The following is a 20,837-nucleotide window of genomic DNA, read 5'->3' as shown; positions in this document are numbered from 1 at the left end:
TTTCATTATGAAAATTTTTTTGAAAATTTTATCACTTAAAAAATAAAACATATGAGATTATGCATGTAACCCACATCACATTTACATATATATATATATAAACTTTCTTCATTCAAAAATAACATTTCAAGATGAAATATTCATATTATTATAAACTAGGAAAATAATACTTGGTTCATTTAAGTTGATCCAATGAACATAATGCTATAGTTTACAAACTTGTCTCCCACCCCATAATATTCACCCACCTTGTGATACAATAGTTGGGAAGTATTACTATGCCCAAAAGTGTTCATACATATAATAAACATATATTTTAAATGTATAAATATATAAAATATATACAAATGTATATTTATATATTCATAAATATATGTATCACATATTTAAAATATATACATATATATTGTAAGTCCCTATTGTGGGTACTGTAGTTTTAATTAGAAAAGTATATTATTCTTCATAAGAAAGATAGATACTGGATTCTTAGTCATATATTAGGGGGCTAGGAAATCCCTAAGAGATAGTCTGATTCCATATATCTCTGTAACTGGATTCTCCTTAGGTTCATTAACTGAAAGAGAATAGTAATTGGGATAGATTTCTATAGAAACACAGAGATAAAGCAAAATGCATCAGAGTTAATCTAGATGAAAAGATAACAGCTTTAGTTTGTTGGGGTCCCAAAAGTAAAAGCTATAAAGAAAAACCACTGGAAGGGAGAAAATCGATTTGGTATCTTTCCTGAAGATAGCAACAAGATGCAAGGTTTGTGTTATATCCTCGAGGTTATTCTAGTTTCTGTATGATGACTTATTCCTTAAGTTATAAGGATGTAGGGTTTTGTTACTGCTTTCTGGTCTTTTGAATGCTCTCTATGTGTTGTTTAAATAAACCCATGATTACCAGGCATTTTAAAAATTTTCTGACAATGGCAAAAGTCTAGCATAAATTTTTTTGAGTTTGGGAAATCAGGGAAATTTCAGATTATATAAAAAGAGTAACCATGTTATTTATCAACATATAGTAAGCCCTACTGGAACAAATACTATTTATCCAAAATCCCAACTTTGCAATTTATTATACATTGCCTAATTCTGCAAAGACACAGATGGTCGTATCTTGGAAATAAATAAATAGTGATGATGGTGTGTAATTTTTAAATCAAATCTAAAATCTGACAAAGTAACCAAAACTCTGTGTGTGTGTTTGTGTTGCATGCTTATCTACACACCCACATCATTCCAGGAGCAGAGTTGATATGACCTTGGCACAGCGCTGATGGTAAGAGGACAGGGTGGCAGACAGAAGGGGAAGTAATGTATTTTTAATAATTTTTATCAGTGTTAATTTTGTTGATGGATAATAAATGAAGATTCTTAGGAACAGAGGTATGATGTGCCCAGGTATAGCAGTCTAGGGCAATCCAGGATATAAAAATAGCACCATAGGTCAAATAGAGGAAACCTAACACAATTAATTATCAACGATGCTAAGAAAGCAATTATAAGATATATGAAAACATATGATACCCTAGGACTGAGAGAGATACCCAAGGAAGGACAAATTTGGAAGAGGTTTAAACCTATAGGAGAAGATGTGGGTAAACTAATCCCATAGCAGAAAACTTTAGTGGTTTGATGAGGCCAAAGGTGGTCTGGAGTTGTTGGGCAAGGATTGGGCCACCCATATAGTGCAGGTAGTTGAGCAGGTGATCAGCCATCACTGGCGTGGTGTGAGTGTGCAGTGGGAATCCAGGTGTGTGTGCGGGGGGTGGGTTATACAGGGCAGCAGAAAGACCACCAGCTCCATGACCCTCCAAGCCAACAGCAGCTGCATTTAGGCCCCAGGGAGGTCTATAGAACCCAAAGCCTGCTCAGGGACTCTAGTTTGTGAGTGAAGATGGCTGCCAACAGGCTATTGCTAGGTTGAGGCTACAAGGTCAGAGGGAGAGGGTCCTTTTCCCAGCTGGGTCAGATCCGCCGTCACACAGATGGCCTGACTGTCACACAGCAGGACCATCACACCTGGAAATGGCAGGACAATTTCTTCCTAAAATGTCCCTCTTGGGCCCTCTACTAAGAAAACTTAACATCCTGCTACTATAAAGGAACAATACATAAAGGAATTTCTTTGTTTATCACAAAGTGTATGTTGAAGGGTCCAATCAGAGCCAAGAGACAATACATTTATAACTGATACAGGGGGCAGGTGTGGTACTCGAGTTCTCAGGCCTTTCTCAGCTTCAAGGGGTAGGTAGGTGCAGAACATAGCAGTTGTTCTATAGTTGTCAGCTGGTTAGAATCAGGTTTTTATTTTATAGCTCTACAGGGAGAAGGGGAGAAAGGAAAAATATAGGATGAAACATAAAACGAGAGTGAAGGTGTATGTATTCGTTTGCTAGTGCTGCCATAACAAATCATCACAGCTTACATGGGTTGAACAACAGAAACGTATTTTATCACAGTTCTGGAGTCTAGATGTCCTGTATAAATGTTTGATTTATACTGAGGTCCCTCTCTTTAGTTTGTAGATGGCAGTCTTCTCTCTGTGTCTTTACATGACTTTTTGCTCTGTGTATATCTGTGTCATAATCTCCTCTTTTTATAAGGACATCAGCCATATTAGATTGGGCCCATCCATATGACCTTGTTTTACCTTAATTATCTCTTTAAAAACTCTTATCTCCAAAATAGTCACATTATGAGGTACCGGGGGTTACTATTCTTGAAATGATAGACAATTCTTCTGTAATAATTTATTTAACATATATTCAACAATTCAGGCACCAACTCATTCCCACTCTGAGATTAATTTACTGGGTAGTAGATTTTCCATCCCATCTCAACCCTTCCATCATACTGGGAAGTGACTCAGTGATAGTCATACTTTTATTGAACTAGTTAGTATTCCATTATGGTCAAGTCATTTTCTTTTAGAAATGAATGACTTTGATTTTATTTTAAAATGTACTTTCCACAAAAGATACAGAGATATTTCCAAATAGTATTCAATTAAGATTGAAGAGAAGTAAGAATATAAATCAATCTTATTGATCTCCATTATAAAAACATAGATTTACAATGTTCAGAGTACTAAAAAAAATGAGAATAGAATTAGAATTATCTTAAAGTAATATACAAAGTAAAATTTTAGCATGAAATATAATAATGATATGGGCAAAATGCATGAGAAAGCTTTGCAGGAGTGTAAATTATATACAAACAATTTTGCCAATACAATCATGAATAGTTAACCATCTCTCATGGAAGGAAATATCTCTTTTACATTCCTGATTTCTATCATGAGGAACCATTTATAAGTAGTACATTCTTCTTTTGTCATCCTATAAATCTCCCCATGGATATGAAGAGAGTTAACTCTTTGTTAAATAACATCTATCCATCCTATTGCTTGGACTCTGTACCCAGAAGACTGGGAAGCAGTAGCCTATAATTTTTTTAGGCATTTAAACTTTCCCTCCAGATTTTCTAAAGTGTGCCAGAATTAAAGAGTCAGCAAGTTTATTTGTTTCTCAATCAAGCTATATCTTTTACCTTTGTGTTTGACAGTATTAAAGAGATATTTTTGTTCTCTATGTATAGATTACTTTGTGTTATTTTTTAAACTAATTTAGAACTCAAATAGGGTAAAAGAATGTTGTTTATGCCCTTTGGGTTCCTAATAATTACTTGCTATTCCTCTGGCTCCAAAGCTAGAAGAAAAATCAGGAGATCTATAACACATACAAGTTTAATGTGCTTGCCAATCAAATAACTCCTCCACCAGTGTGATTTCAAACTGTTTAAATCAATTTATGATTGTACTGTGTTCCATGTGTGTGCATATATATGTATACACATACATATATATACACATACATATGTATGCACATATATATATTTTAAACCTTATCACACTTTTGGTATAATTATTTATATACACACTTGTCACCCATTTTTAACCCTTTTTAACACACATCACTAATATAAATATCTGTCACTCATGTTTTTATTATCAGAGGGACTGACACATAACCAGGATTTAAGGGAACAAAAACACTAGATAAATCAATTATCAGGATGCTCACAGAATGTAGAAATTGTGTTTAAAAAGATATTTTATCTATATGGACAGAAGTGGTCATAGGTGCTATCAAATGAATAAAGGAGCATGACCACAAATCTGATGTCATACTACTGGCACAGGCATAGCTACACAATGTTCCCGAAAAAGATTGGCCTTTGGGTGAAATCTGAAGAGTAGGTAGAGCTAAGCAAGAAAAAGAAAGGGGGTAATAACATTTAAAAGGGGCCAATTTGCCATTCTAAGTATTTAGAATCTGATTCTGTAGGCATCCTTCACCCTGGTGAAATCTCCCACATAGTCTTTCTTTGTCATTCATTGTTGGTGTATGTCAGAGTTTGGATGTAAAGTTCAGACTTATATCTTCTACTGTTTGCATGTAGATGCATTTTATGGGCTTTAGTTTCGCATAGTAAAACCCTGTATCAAGCAGGATATTATAAAACACACGACTGTATACCACCCACAACCCTGGGCTTCTCTAATTGATACAGGCACAGGAGGTTCAGTTTTCCAGTCATTTACCTTCACCCAGAGGCCGTTATGGATCTGCTCAAAATCCCAAAACACAATTTGGAAAAAATCTCCCTGGAATATTTCAGGGAATGTCAGCAAAGAAAATCTCTTATATTCAACCCACAGCCTGTTTTATGGTCCATTTATTGCTCTAAGAGTTCTCTTCCCATATGTCCAGAAGTTGAATATTTTTTAAAGTTCCACATCAACACTGAATCTCTACCTAAGATTAGAAACTAGTATTATAATTGCTGAGGGACTAAAATGGTTTTAATTCTAGAAATGTGGAAGTATACTGTTATTTTCAACTAACTTTCTGAATGGTAGCATTTGATTTTCATTTAAATTTCCCTCAGTTGGTTCCATGATGACAGAAATGTCAAGATTTCACATACATGTTACTAGTCTAACACTTCCATATTTAACTTATGCAGCAATTGATTCCTTTGACTAATAAAAAATCAGTATCTTTTTTCATCCATAAATTCATATTCATAAGACCTATATTTTTCTATTTGACAAATGTACCTTATTATAAATAATTCCACTTGTAAGAACTGTTGAATGTGTAAGTATTGGGTTTTACATATTGATCACAAAGTGCAAATGGTTGATTAGCATTTAGGCTGATTTTGACATTAGCATTATAGCATCTCAAATTAAAACTAGCATAATTCAGTAGTAGCCATACATTAGGTTAATAACAGCCCAGAAGCTACTGATTCACCATTTTAACAAGGCATAGGTTGAAATATATTTTTGAAAATTAGATTGCTACAACTTAAAAATACAGTAATATCTAAAGAAATAGAGAAATGGATAAAAATCTCATAAGTTATAAAAGTACTGGGGGTACAAAAACTTATTTATAAAAATTCAAAATTTAGATGAAAATATAAAATAAAATTAACAACTCTTCCCAGCCTTTACTCCAAGTTTTTTTCCCAAATTAATCATGCTTACTAGTGTGTTTTTTTAATTCCATAAGGACAATATTGTGTCTCTCTATGAGCATATATACATCTATGAGGGTTATAGGATTTTTACTTATAGAAATGGATCATATTTACCACAGTTATATAATAACAACAAAATTTTACCAAGTTTTTACTCAGTACATGGTAAAATTCTTTGTATCTCTACAGTACATTTAGGATTTTTAACACTTCAAAAAAGAAAACATTCACAAAATGAGAAACTTAAGTAACTACCCATAGTCTCTAGGCCAGAACATACTCGTAACAATATTCAATGCTGTTGTTGTTTTCAGCAAATGGTGCTGGGGCATTTGGATATCTACATGCAAAAAGGTGAACTTAGACTCTTACCTCATATAATACACAAAAACTAACCCAAAATATATGATAGATTTAAATGTGGAAACTGAAACTAGAAATTTTAGGAGACAATGTGGAAAGAAAATTTTGAGATTTGGGTTAAGTAATGTTTTCTTAACTATGACAACAAAAGCATGATTCATTAAAAAAAAAAAAAATGAACAAAAAAAACCTAAATTGGAGCTTATCAAAATTCCAAACTTTTCCACTTCAAAAGCCAGCATTAAGAAAATAAAAATATCAGCATCTGTTATTTCCACTTCTAGGCCTGGTCCTTAACAAAACCTCCACTGAGCTCCTCTATGGATCACCTTCTTCCCCTGAAGTCTGGCTGGACGCAGAGCATCCAATAGAGGACTCCAAAGCTTAAGGCATCAAGGAGCCACTAGATGGGAGAATTCTGATTCCCTAGATCACTGCTTGGAACAGAGATTCTTCCACCTCTCAGGCAACCCATACTGGACTGTGATACGAACAAGAAATAAATTGCTCTTTTGTTAAGCTATTGGGAAAAAAAAAAAAAAAAGGAAAGAAAAGTACAAGAATCAAAAGATTAGGAGAATATATTTACAAAGTAGATACATATAAGACAAAGAACTTGTATCTAGAATATACAATAAACTCTTGCAACTCAATAGTAAGAAAACAACATAATTTAAAAATGGCCTAAAGATGTGAGTACATCATATTTTACTAAATAATATATATAAATTGCTAACAAGATATCAACATCATTATTGAAAACATCGTTAGTCATCAGAGAAATGCAGACTCAAATCACAGATACCATTTCATACCCACTAGGATGGCTATAATTTAAAAACAAAGATAATAATAAGTATTGATGAAGGATATGGAAAAACAGAACCATCATACTATGCTGGTAGGAATGAAAACCATGCTGCTATTTTGGAAAATAGTTTGGAAGTTCCTTAAAAAGTTAACATAAATTAACTTTATAACAAAATAATTGTGCTCTTAAGTATCTACTCAAGAGAAATGGAAATATGTTCACACAAAGACTTGCATGTGTTTATAATACCAAAATTGAAAATACCCTCAACAATGCATCCACAAGGGGTGAATATATAGACACAAGGTAGTGCAGGCTGAGTACCACTTATCTGAAATGCTTGAGACCAAAATCGTTTTGTATTTTGGGTACACAAACATAAATCTTGCATGTTCTTATTCCTATGTGGGAGTTAAATATTAAAATGATTGACTTCATGGAGATGGAGAGTAGAATAATTGTTACCAGAGGCTGGGAAGAGTAGCAGGAAAGAGGATAAAATAGGGAGAGTTAATGGGTGCAAAAATACAGTTAGATAGTTAGAATGAGCAATATTTGATAGCACAACAAAGTGACTATAATCAACAATAAATTAGGGTATACTTTAAAATAACTAAAAAAGTGGAATTAAAATATTCTTATCACAGAGAAATGATTAATGCTTGAGGTGATGGATACTCTCATTTGGTTAATACACATTATATGCCTGTATCAAAACATCACATGTACCCTGTAAACATATACAACTATTGTGTACCCATAATAATTAAAAATTTAAAAAGGATGCTAACAGTAATTAATCTGTACCTACAGCCTATGGACATTTTTTTTCAAGTATTTCTGAGAGTGAAATCCTAAGGTTGAAATTTGTGAAAGGGATGCATCATGTGCATTATCTTTTAAATTAATACTTTCACATTTACCTCCCAAAATGCTTATCAGTTATGCGTTCTCCAAATAACACGGGAGTTGCCTGTACTACTTATGCTTACCCACTGTACTTACCCACTGTGTTGTAAATGGGAGAGTAAGTTTCTTTTGTAGGGTCTTTAAGGATCACTCCAACACAACTGCTAAAATTACATTCCAAAAGGCATATAAAATTGAAAGAATTGCTATACTCACAGGTTCTAAAGAGGAAGGCATAGCCTGCCCAGGGGGCCACAAAAAGTCATGGCAGGTAGGGATAGAACAGAGAGCAAGGAACTCTGGGCTAGTGCCTTTATTGAGGGTCATGTCATGGGTGAGGTAGTGTGTGGCACACGGGAATCATTCTCTTTGAGTGATTTGAATGTAACTGGATCAACATGGGAAGGGATGAATGGGTAAAATGGGAAAGTTATCATGAGGCTTAGTACTTGAGCACACATGTTGGAGATGGGTACCCAGAAATGTGTAATAACTAGGCAAAAGTTCAAAACAAGCAGGGCAGGTGCTGGCACTCAGGGAGCCATTAAGGCAACAAATAACAGCTTTACATCACACAGACCCAATATTGCAAAAATCTTATAATGCAAACTGTGAATTTTTTTCCCAAGCTGATTGTTGAAGAGTTATGTCATTATTTTTTTATTTTACTATTTTATAATTTTGAGTATGTCTCTTTTTATGCATATCTTTTTATGTCTTTTGCCCAGTGTTCTACTGCTAACCATCTTCCATTGGTCAGCTCATCCAATCATGTATACCTAATGGACAGGGTCAATTTCATGATATTTGATGAATTAGAGTGTGACTAATAAATACTAAAATATAGCACTGCATTGGCATGATTGCTTAATCAAATAGGCCAGTATTTGGAATTACTGGTGAATCATAACCTCACAATTTAAGATTACGTGGTATATTTTTGCTGAATACTGTTTCTTGTTAAACTAAGCTTTTGGATAAACTATTTTTCTCTGTTCTTTGTAAGCCTGAGGTTGTGATAAATAATTAAAATTGATCTCAATATCATTTGCTGACATAATGGCCAGAATTTTTTTTGAGGGGTGGAGTTTTGGGGGTGAAATAAGAGAACTGGTAAGTAAAAGAAGATGAATATTTATGTGCTGTGTGGAGTCATAGATAGATTTAGGGCAAAAAGCGGCAACTAAGATAGAAATAACTAGGCTTCAAGGAATCACAAATTAAATCAAAGAGAATATTAAGAGGCTTTGCAAGAAAGACACCAGACCTCTGGTAAAGCATGAAAGTAGAATGAGCAAGACAGAGGAAGCCGGACGCCTTTGATGTTCCTCTGGTTTTCTAATTGATTAGCTTTTTGTTTTCAAACTATTCATTTTTTTTAAGGAAGTTAAATAACTTGTTCTTTATTTTCACTAAACTTTTTTTTTTCTTTTTTATTTCAGCATACTATGGGGGTACAAATGTTTAGATGTACAAATGTTTAGGACATGCTTGAAAATCTATTCATCTTAACTTTTAGGCTTCAAATTACCTTGACCAGGAGAAGAGAAAAAGGTGTGGTTTAGGGGCCTAGAAAAGCCAAACTTTGAGCTCTCTCTCTTACTAATCAAGTGGATTTATGAAAGTAGAGGTCAACGTAAACATTTAAATCCAAATTATTCAACTATACAGTCTTGCAATCAGAGATTTTGAGTTTAAACTTCCATGACTTGTTGAATTCCATGATGATCTAGCTACCTCCAAAAATCAGTTTTTTAGGCAATTATGCTTAGCACATTAGACTAACCTTTTATATTCTAAATTTAGATGTTAAATTGTTATTTTATTCAATATCTGAATTAATCAGACAACGTTTTTGTTTTGTTTTGTTTTGTTTTGAGACAGAGTCTCACTCTGTTGCCCAGACTAGAGTGCTGTGGCATTAGCCTAGCTCACAGCAACCTCAAACTCCTGGGCTCAAGCAGTCCTCCTGCCTCAGCCTCCCTAGTAACTGGGACTACAGGCATGCGTCACCATGCCCAGCTAATTTTTTCTATATATTTTTTAGTTGTCCAGCTAATTTTCTTTCTATTTTTAGTAGAGACAGTGTCTTGCTCTTGCTCAGGCTGGTCTTGAACTCCTGAGCTCAAACAATCCACCCGCCTGGGCCTCTCAGAGTGCTAGGATTACAGGCCTGAGCTACCTCACCAGCCAATCAGAAAATCTTAATATAAACTGTTATCAGCTCTCACAATAAAATTTTTGTAATGAAATTTGGGGAAATGTTTGGTTTCATTGTTCCATGCAACTCATGATTTCATAAATTAGTTATACTAAGATAGTTATACTAAATGATAATACACAGAAAACATGGAGTGTTAAAATGTTCAACTATAATGTCACTGCCTTTGAAATACACCATTTTATAAAAGTTTCATGCATTCTTAGTATTTATGCTTTTAGATAACATCAAATTCAATTTATTTGAGGACAAATGACTAAGAATATTAATGTAAATATTGTATATGTTATGTGTAATTATTTCAAGTATATATTTTCTTATAAAATGAAAAATAAATTTCATCTTGAAAACATTCGTTGTCTTTGGATGTTCTTACAAAATATTTCTTTCAATAGAAAAGGCATATATATTTTCAAGTAAGTGTATTGCTCAAGATCATTTCTAGATAAATTTCTATATATAGTTTTAATAGCCAAAGAACACTTGGTTTCTAAATTTCAGCAAAATAATCAAGACTAAATATTTATAGCAGCAATCAAATGAAAGAACAGGGATTAAATGTGCACCAACTTACTGTATCTTTTAACAGAAGTGGTGTCTTGTAATGATGTTGCACATTCTTACTTGTATCTTTTTAATAAATGACAATTCTCCTTAATTTAGAAACAGAATTTCCAATATTATAGAAAGCTTAAAAAGTGAATCTCTTTGCAAAGTATGAATAATAGTGTAAATTAGATAATAAATGAATTAATATTTATCTAATTAATAATTTGATGGGTTTTCATTACTAAATAGAAATTGACCATTTATAATTGATGACACTGTTAAAAATTATATGCAGTATAGCTTTATTTTTATTTGATTTTAAGAACCTAAACCTGAAGTTCAAACTATAACTATAAAGATTCAGTGTTCCAGAGCTAAGACTCACCACCACAGTTTTGCTCTTTTTTAAAACTACCTAGGTGTTTAACACTCGGGCTTGGTATGAAGCCTACATTCGCTATACCACTCAGGGCTGGACCAATATCATCTGGCATGGCATGAAGATTTGAATGACAATAAAGGCAGAACCAAAGATACCAGGTCTTAAGTTTAGGGGCATATTGGGCCTTCCAAATAGCACTATGTAGAATGTACCATGAAACATCCTTCCTTCCCCACTTATGGATGTACTTTATTTAATTTACCTTACTTTACCACCTCATCAGTCTGAGTCTTCCCTTTGAATTTAAGGATGTGCCAGCTTTTTCCAAGGCTTTGCATTTATTTAGGCTATTTGCATTTCTGATCACTCTGCTCTGCCTATTTGAAATTATCTTTCTCTTGAGCAGAATTGGTACTGATGCCTTGGCTAATCCTGGATGAACCTTCTTCATGTAGAACTCAAGGATATTTTTTAAAGTACATTTACATGTATATATTTGGATATATTCACATGTGTGCCTAAACATTATTTTTACTATATAAATATCTTACACATTCAAATATCTTACACACATTCATATCTAAAGTGACATGAATAAACACTTAGCACTTTATATATGAGCAGGGGTGTCTGTGTGTGTGTGTGTTTGTGTGTGTGTGTGTATGTGTTAAAGATGTGCTTCATTGTTCATTTTCAGGACTGATAGATAAAGAATACATTCTTTAAAACTTATGGAAGAAAAAAATATATAAATACACTCCATTTGGTAGCTTAGAAAGATACTAAGAAATATTAATATTATGTGTGGGTGCTGATATATATTATTAGTTGTTCACTATATAATCTTTTCCTTTTTACTTTAATGACTCCATTTATTTTAAAGAATGAATGACGAAGGCTGCTTTTTATGCATGCTGTTCAATCTATAATGCATTGGGGACAATTTCTTCTCAATAGTCAGAATAAGATCACAAAATGAGATTCACAATAAGCTTTATTTTTTTGTAATGATCTTAAAAGAAACAGATGGCAGTTTATTTCTACTACTTATGTCTGGCACAAAGAATCATTTAATTTTTATGCCAATCTTCTTCTTTAAGGTAGAAAATGTTAAATTATTGATATAATTTGCCTAGTTTTATTACTTTAAGTCATTTCTTCATAATTATCATAAATTTGGCATTTGAAATATAAAGTGCAATATTTTGTAATTACAAAAGTCTATTATGTTCAACTATTTTCTATTAAATTTTTCAGACAAACCCCAATTTCATTAACCATTTTTTACTTAGAATAAACAACAGAATATGTTAGATTCCTCCAACTAATAATAATTAATCATAAATGTTATCATAGTGACTCATACTAGAAGATTGCCTGTGTTACTTTACTAATACAAATAATAGTTTGAGAATGTGCTCTATAAAATGTGTTTTTAGGTATATAATCTACTTCCCTGAAGATACAGTTTATGTTATTTATGTAAACAGTCTACCTTTACTTTAGATAATAAAAAATAAATGACAAGCAAAACTGTGGAAAAACTAGTCAAAATGTCAATTTATTGAAGTGTTGGGTAAATTGAGTCACTTAAAATGTTGAATGGAGGAGAATATAAGCATGCTCAGTGACCTATAGAAAGAAACATGCAAAATGAGAAGAGAGGTCCCTTACTTCTCCTTGGACACTGTGCTTGTTTTCCTCATCAGATCTAGGATGGGTATACCTCTAAAATTAGGAGGAACTTCAGGGTTTTATTACATGACTATCTATGTTTTTGTGTTTCTATCAAAACCTACCCAACATCCAGTTGCTTCAGATCACATTCATTGCTACTGTCTATATTGAAGCCACATCCATTTTCACTGGTGTTAGTGCAGAAGCCTCCTAAGTTTCTCTCTCTTGTCACTTGTCCTCCTATATTCTACTCTCAGGACCATAATAAGAAAGATCTTTTTAAAATAGAGGTCTGATTATGTCAATAGTCTGCTTATAATCCAAAAATAATGCCATATTTTACTCAGAGAAAAGACAAAGTCCTTACACAGTCCCATCCTCTGTGGTTTGTCCTCCACCTGCTTCCCAATGAGCTCATTTCTGCATTCACTGTGCTACAACCACACTGGTCCCTTCCAGGTCTTCAGTGAACCAAGCACCATTCTACCTTACAGCATTTGCACTGGCTTTTCCCAGACTTAACCCACATCTCCTTGAAATCTGCGCAAATGTCATCTTCACAATGAGGTCTATTTCTTGGACCTCCAATTATAAGCACTAAGTTTCTCTTTCCAATTGACCCTACCCATTGCCTTGCCTCAACTCAATGTTTTAATTATATGAATAACTTTTAATGCTTGAAATATTAGATAACATTCTTCTTCATTTTGTGTTGCATCATGCTAAAATTTAAGTTTTATCAAGAAAAGAAAGACCCCCCCCTTTCTTATTCATTGATGTATCTTAAGGGCCTCAAAGAGTTTCTGGAACCTAGTAGGTGCATACTTCCATATTATTTTATATGAAAGAAATATTATAGAAAATTATTTTAAAACATGCTTTAAGGTAATATTATTTTCTCATTCTGCCTTTTTAAAAATTGGGTAATATACAGAATAAATCTCATTTCAAATAGAGAAAATTTAATATAAAGAAATATGACAAATAATTTAGTTAAAAGAAGAAAAAGGGAATAATGAGAAGAAATGGTGGAATATGAAGAAAAATGCAGGAATCACACAGATTTGAAGCAGCTAAAGCTCCCACGTTGCAAGTCATAAGCCCAAACCAGCTGTTGTATTTTGTATGGAGATGCAGAAGAGGTGCTGTGTCAACCAATGCTAGAATTGCCAACAGTGTTGCATTTGCTCAGCTGCTGGATTCCAGAATCGCCCAACTGCTACTGCTTCTTCGACAGCTTTCAGCAACTACCTTGATGCTCAAGCCAGTATTGGAAAGATACTCTCCCGTGTCTGCCTCCTTATGTTCTCCTGACAGAATGAAACAGAAATTATCTGGAAAGAGAGCCTGAGAATTGTAATTGGCAAACTTTGTTGTAGAATAGAGAAGGGTTTATACAGGACTGGGAGATGATGGAAAATAGCCCACCCAGTAATCAACTGCTTCCAGCAGTTAAAACCAAGTTTCTCTTTTGGCCTATACAAAGCCAATTAATTATGGGGAATTTTACACTATAGTTATATTTTTACTATCATTTTCGTTTATAATCTAAATAAAAGTATATTAATTAATGATACTTAAAGGCATGAACTATTTTAACCATGTGATATCTCCATGATGATTTCATTGATCCCAAACAGTGAATTTCATTTGTTTTCTTGAATTAGTTGCAAAATGCACTAGTTTTTAATTAATCTCTTCATTACTATTCTTCTGTTTTATAATCTTACATTAGCATTACATAATATGCTACAGGCCATCAGCTTTTTTGATTATTTAAAGAGTTTAAATTATCCACTATAGACAAGGTTTGGAAACAATCTAAATAGCCATCAATGGTTAAATAGGTTTTTTTTTAATGTGATATGTATTAATACAAAGGAATATTATTCAACCTTACAAAAGAAAGAAATTATGCCACATTGAACAATATAGATGAACTTAGAAGACATGCTAAATGAAATAATCATTCACGGAAGCATAAATACTGCATGATTCCATTTATATGAAGTATCTACGATAGTTAAACCCATAAAAAGAGAGTAGAATGGTGGTGGTCAGAACTTGAGGGAGAGAATAATAGAGAATTCTTGTTCAATGTGTATAAAGTTTCAGTTATGCATGATACAAGATGAGTAAGTTCTAGAGAACTACTCTACAACATAGTGGCTATAGTTAACAACATTGCATTGCACACTTAAAATTTATTATGAAGATAAATCTCATGTTAAATGGTCTCACCACACACTAAGGGGAGCACAAGGAAACTTTTGAAGGTGATGAATATAGTTTGGATGCATTTGTTTTCTTGATTGTAGTGATAGTTTTACGGGTGTCAAAACAAAATTCTATACGTTAAATTGAAGAGTTTTTCTTTATCAATTATACAACACCTTTTTCTTCACCAATCACATTACAGACTATGCTTTTTAAGTAAGGTAAACATACTTGGATGTTTCCTTTCCTGAGATGTGTAAAAACAAAAGCCTATTTTCTCACTAAGCAGAAGTAATATTCACGTGGAAACACTAACATTATAAGCATGCATATCAGAAAACAGATTTATGGATATCGAATATTTATAAACTTTATTATATGCAGCTTTCTCTCCAATCCTCTAATCCTCCCTCAAAATCAAAAGTTTACCATATCCTTTACCTGAATGAAATATAAAATCAAAAATGAAAGAGGAAGCTATCCTGAAGCAATGTCACCTTAAGAAACACGATTATTTGTGACAGCAGTAATTCAGAATCACCTGAAAAGGTCAAAATCTGGAGTTAGAACAAGTACATGTTTGTAATCAAATACTACAATAAAGACTATTTGATTTGAACACTTCCTGTAATTCTATCCCTATAAAATATAACTTTGTGAAAAAGGAATCAAAACTAGATACTAAGATCACCAAAGAATTCATCAAACATTATTTTTGGATATTATTTATTATACACATTTTTGTTCTATCTTTTAAAAAAGTTAATAATTCTCCATTAACATCAGATAACATTAATTGTTGCAACTTGGGATATAACATTTTATTCTAATTTTGTAGGTAATTGATCTGATCCCATTTGTAATCAGTCTTAACATAAGTCTGCATCAAGAGACCATGGAAGAAAAAAATGAATAAAAACAAAAGCAAAAGAAAGCAGAAAAATAATGACTTAGTAAGACAAGAAAATGTCCCTGGCACTCTAAGAAACAAGGGTACATAACAGGGTTTTTCCAGATTTACCCTAAACCCTGCCTTTTTTCCCCATTTCTGCAATTCCCCAGGACCTGTCCTTCCTTCTTCCTCAGGCATCCATCAGGAGTTAGCTCAATCCAAATTTTTGCGACAGTGTAGCAGCCAACTAACCCCGCCCCCCATGCCTGATAAGACCATATGATTAGTCACCACCCAGTTTGCATCCCCTCTAGGTATCCATTCCCTGTACTCTATCCCCTGTTATTCTGTTATTTCTCTTCTCTCACCTAGCTCGACACTCCCTATTTCTCTTTCTGGAATACTTGGTTTTCTTTCTTTGCTGTTTAAACATCCTATATTCTAAGCCATTTTTGAAGGCACTCACCTTTCACTGAAAGCTGATTGTATTCTCGTGATATCATTTCCCTTGCACCCTAGACTATGTTCGTTATCCTATATGCGACATTGCTGCCTTGCTATTAATAACTTCCTGCAAAAATCCTTACTTTGGAGAATCATGGCTTTACCTGCTTCACCTGTTTCTCCTCTCAGTTTTCTACGGACATTTTAATGCCCGTCTACTTAGGAGCCAATTGACTGCTTTTTTTTTTTTTTTCTTTCCATTTCAAGTTATCTCCACCATCCATATTTTCCTGATTTGTTATGTTGATAATTCAACTGTTTACGTTGGTGTTACTGAAAGTGTGATTTCCAATCAAAAAACCAATCAAAAAACTATAATTGGAACACCATGAGATAAACACAGAAATTAAAAGATATTAGAAACCTTAAAACTATAGCATCCATGCCCATAATCATTTTCCCAATTAATTTGTCTAGTTTTAGGCAAAAGCATTGCTCTGCAATGAATTTGAAATTACAGAAAAAACTCCTTCTTTCATGTGCTTTGAGACACCCTGTTATAGATTAGTTCTTTGCCTCAACATATTCAAACACTTATTTTAACTCTATTTCAAACTTTGAAGTTTGTGCACCTCATGCATTTACCAGCAGTTTTAAAAGTTCAACTTGCGCAATATTATATTGAGATATCCTGTTATTTGATCATAATCTCCTATATTTTTTGCCCTTTAATTATAATTCTATCACCATACCTGCACTTTATGTAAACATATCTAATCCCCGAGCCCTTTATTTAAACTGAGTGGTATCTTCACTTTCTCATCTATTTAACAAAGATTTCCAATTCTTATTTCCAAATATTCTTTTGTATATTTCCTCTGCTTCCTTGCCTCCCTGGCAAACTTTTTCCTACAATAAATCTATAACCAAAAAGTTGGACATTATTGAGAAAATAAGAAAATTTTGTTAAGTGATAATGGTCACAATTTTATGGTTTCTAATCTGACTAAATATTGAATGAACCAAGGGAATGCTTTTTCCTTTTCTATCATCGCTCTCTTTACATGTATTCAACTTGCTACCTTTCTCCCTTCCAATTCAAATTTATATCCTCACTTTATACTTCAAAAATAAAACACAGAGAAATCATCTTTATTTTGAAAAATGAACTGATAACATAGCTGGATTAGCACATATTCTTTCCTTTTATCTTCATTTACAATGGATATTTTGGTGCTAGTTATTTCTAAGCCCAATATTTTTATTCCTGTGCTTAATTTTATTTATCTATTTATAGAAGTTGATCTGGTAAATATGCCTTCATTTTTAAAATATGGCCTACTCTTGGCTTAACAAAAATAATGAAATAAAAACAATTACAATAAACAACAACATATCCATGGTGCTCTTGTGATCACTACACATCTACCATTTTACATTAAATTCATAAACTAACTTAGAAGGAAATTTATGAAGATGAATAGTCCTGTCCTACTAAGACTTTTACATACTTCTTCTATAGACATATAGGTAGGTATATGGATATAGGTGGTAAAATCATATCTAAACGTATATGCATCTAATAATTTGGCTTAATATATATGAAAAAATTTAGTATGATTAGGAAGAAAAATTGAAAAATCCACTATGATTGTAAGATACACACTATAAATTGCTTTTATTCAAAAGTGATAAATTAAGCAACTCTATAATAACTATGCGTAAGACTAAACTATAAAAATAACTAGCTTGATTAAAAAGAAATAGAATACAATATTCAACAATATTTCATTATTGTTTTATTGTTGACTATTTTTATGAAAAATAAATATATATGGAAACAGGCTACAAATTCAGACTACAAACTGATCAAAAAGTAAATCTTGATAAATTTTAAACATTGATGTAACTTAGGTCATATATTCAAAAACTCCAATGAAATTAAGTTAGAAAGCAGTTTAAACAGGTAGAGAAAATAATCTATGTAGAAACTGAGAAAAAAAAATTCTAAAAATCTCATTAGTCAAAGTTATTGTAACAATAATCAGAAAACACATAGAATTGAAAAGAAATATAAATACTACATATCAAACTAATAATATGTAAAAAATGTATTTAACCTTAATTGACTACATTAGAAATAAATAACACTGAAAATTGATAGCCAAACTTAAGACTGAAGGACCTGCAGAATTAACATATACAGAATACAAAAAAAGTCCTCTTGTTCATCTTAACAACCCCACATTGCTTAAAGAGGTCTGCCAGATCATCTAGAGTCACACTGTCATTTAATCCTTGCACATAAATTGCACTGCTGTCAGAGTCTTCATCCAGATCTATGGGTGGGATCAAGATCTAGTCCTCTGCCTATAGGTCCACCAGGCTTATTGAAGCCACCTTGTTCTCCAGCGCCCATTCCACTGTATCCTCCTCTGCACCTACCATGGCTTATGCCTCCATGATCAAGTCCCCTTCTTCTCCTGCCCCGGTTACCAGGGCCACTCATGCTCTGCTTCTCTCTCGGTCCAGAAAATCCTCCAGACTCTTGTCCACAAACACCCACACTACTGAGGTGGCCCTGTCAGAATGAACTCTGCTGCCCATAGGTGTTGCTCTATTGACTATGTTGACTTGGAGCCTTGCAATAGGATGCAGTTTGGGGTGGAGGGGTGACTAGTGGGAGACTGCTGCCCATAGCTGCTTTGTTGACCATAGCTACTCTGCTGTCCATAGTTGCTCAGTAGCCCATAGGTGTTCTGCTGAGCATAACTGCTCTGATCATAACTCGTTGGCTGTGAGGAGAAATAGCTGGTAGGAGGCTAGGATGGAGGTGTGGTGACTGGCTGCATGGGGTAGCTCCCAGGTTAACTGTTGTTACTCTGTCCTTATCCTAGGCTGGCCTGGTTGCAATGCCCTGTGCTAGACTGAGGTTGACTAGTGTTAGCAGACTTGTTACCATCCTTCAGTCCTGTAGGTTTGGTAGCCGCCCGCTGTTGCCCATAGGCTGGGTAAGCAGGCTGAGTGCCCTATGCAGACTGAACTGCATAGGAGGCCTGGGTGGTGGTGACTGTAGCCCCGGTGGTATCATATGTACCAGTGCCATGACCTCTGGACAGGCTGGCTGAGGGACACTTGGAGTAATATAAGCAGTGTGAGGCTGTCCATAATAAGTGGCATAGGCAGTCTGCTAACACATCGTGGTGGTCTAAGCTTGGGTACAGCTGACATCAGTGGGCTGGCCATAGGTTCCCTAGCTTTGCTGTCCACATGCCTCAGTGGTCTGTGCATATCTTGAGTGGGCTGGGTGGTGTAACCACTTATCCCTGCTGGGCTGCAGCTTGGCTATAGCAGGTGCTGTAATTCGTGGATGCCATTTTCTCTTCTTCCTCCTCATTCTTTCAATGTCCAGTCTCCCTCTCGCTTTCCCTATAGGCGCTGCACTCAAGTGGATAATTTTTTTTAAAAAAAAATTAGGGATTTTATTGAAGAAAGTGGAAATAAACACAATCCAGAATCAGTTTCACTTAAAGTAATTCTACATAAACGGACTGCATTACCTATTTCATATATCATTGAAATTATCAGTAAATTTTAAGATTGTCATATATGCCATGCATGAGAACAGATTAAATTCAGAGACTAATTGACAAGCCTATTTTTCATAAAATTAATGTTATAAAAGGGGTTAAGCTTGTGTGTCCTAATTTACTTCTGTTGCATGAAAGAGGGAGTTATGTATAGAAAGTGTGAGACACAAAATCTTCCTTTCATCCTTCCTTCCTTCCTTCCTTAATCTTAGACCCTCTTTTCATTGAAGTGTCTTATAACTACATTAGAAAGTTGTGATTCAGATAACCTTCCCTTAGCCCCAGATGCTCTCTAACATCTGATGCTAGAGAGTGCTAGAGAACTCCTTGTGGCTTGGAAATGTATTCATAGTGTTTTTGTTTTTATTGCCTTGATAAATGGTGTAATGAAATATTTGATTTAATCTTTTGTGATATGTAGGTGTGTGCTTTCTAAAAAAAAAATATTTTATGGATTGTTCTTTTCCTCATAAATTTTTTTGGAAATCTTATTTATTAAAAATCTTATTCCTGAGTATATCTCATATGTTGCAAGTATTGAATAAAGTAAGAGTTTTAATTTTATTTTGTTAAAAATGTGTTGTCAATTGCTTCAATGCCATCAGTAACTTTTCCTATATTAAATGCCTTTATATTATCATATCTGTTACTACAGTCTTTATTATAGCTGGTCTTTCAGTCTGTTCTATTATCTCATTGTTGAATTGTTTTATGATAGTATTTTTTAAAAGAGCCCTCATAAGTCTTCAGTTATTTTCTTAAATTAGTTTTATTTTCAGGTCAAATGATTTTCTAAAAACATTAACTAGTTAAAAGTGACAATTTTGACTTAATTAATTCTTTTAATTAATAATTAGACAAGAATTGAATTCCACTGGATATTTTAATGCATAGTTTCCCCTCTTCCATATCAGCAGGATGAGATAGTGTTATAAGTGGAAATATAACTCTCAGGTGTGGTGGTGTAGAAAAATGTAAGACCTACCGGCTTTCTCTCTCATATGAATCTGCTATTATCACTTACCATGTCGTGGTCCCAGACCGAGGCTCTTTCTTGTTCCTCTGTCATGTTCACCAAAGGGTCCTTTGTCTCCCCATCACATTCACACTGCAATCAGAAGGAAGGAGAATGACAAGGGTAGTGGCATGTGCTTTTCCATGGATGGCAGAATCCGGCAGTTGTACACATCATTTCCACATTCTTAAGATGAGTCAGAATCCAGA

At 33.8% G+C, this 20,837-nt stretch overlaps 1 pseudogene; it reads right to left on the bottom strand.

Moving 5' to 3' along the window:
- Positions 1–18,216: 18,216 nt before the first annotated feature.
- Positions 18,217–19,400, bottom strand: LOC138385692 (RNA-binding protein EWS pseudogene; annotated as a pseudogene).
- Positions 19,401–20,837: the final 1,437 nt, after the last annotated feature.

Source organism: Eulemur rufifrons, chromosome 7 (genome assembly GCF_041146395.1).
Source record: "Eulemur rufifrons isolate Redbay chromosome 7, OSU_ERuf_1, whole genome shotgun sequence".
Lineage (NCBI taxonomy): Eukaryota > Metazoa > Chordata > Mammalia > Primates > Lemuridae > Eulemur > Eulemur rufifrons.
The sequence above is the reverse complement of the archived record's forward strand: the minus strand, read 5'-3'. Positions and strand labels throughout refer to the sequence as shown.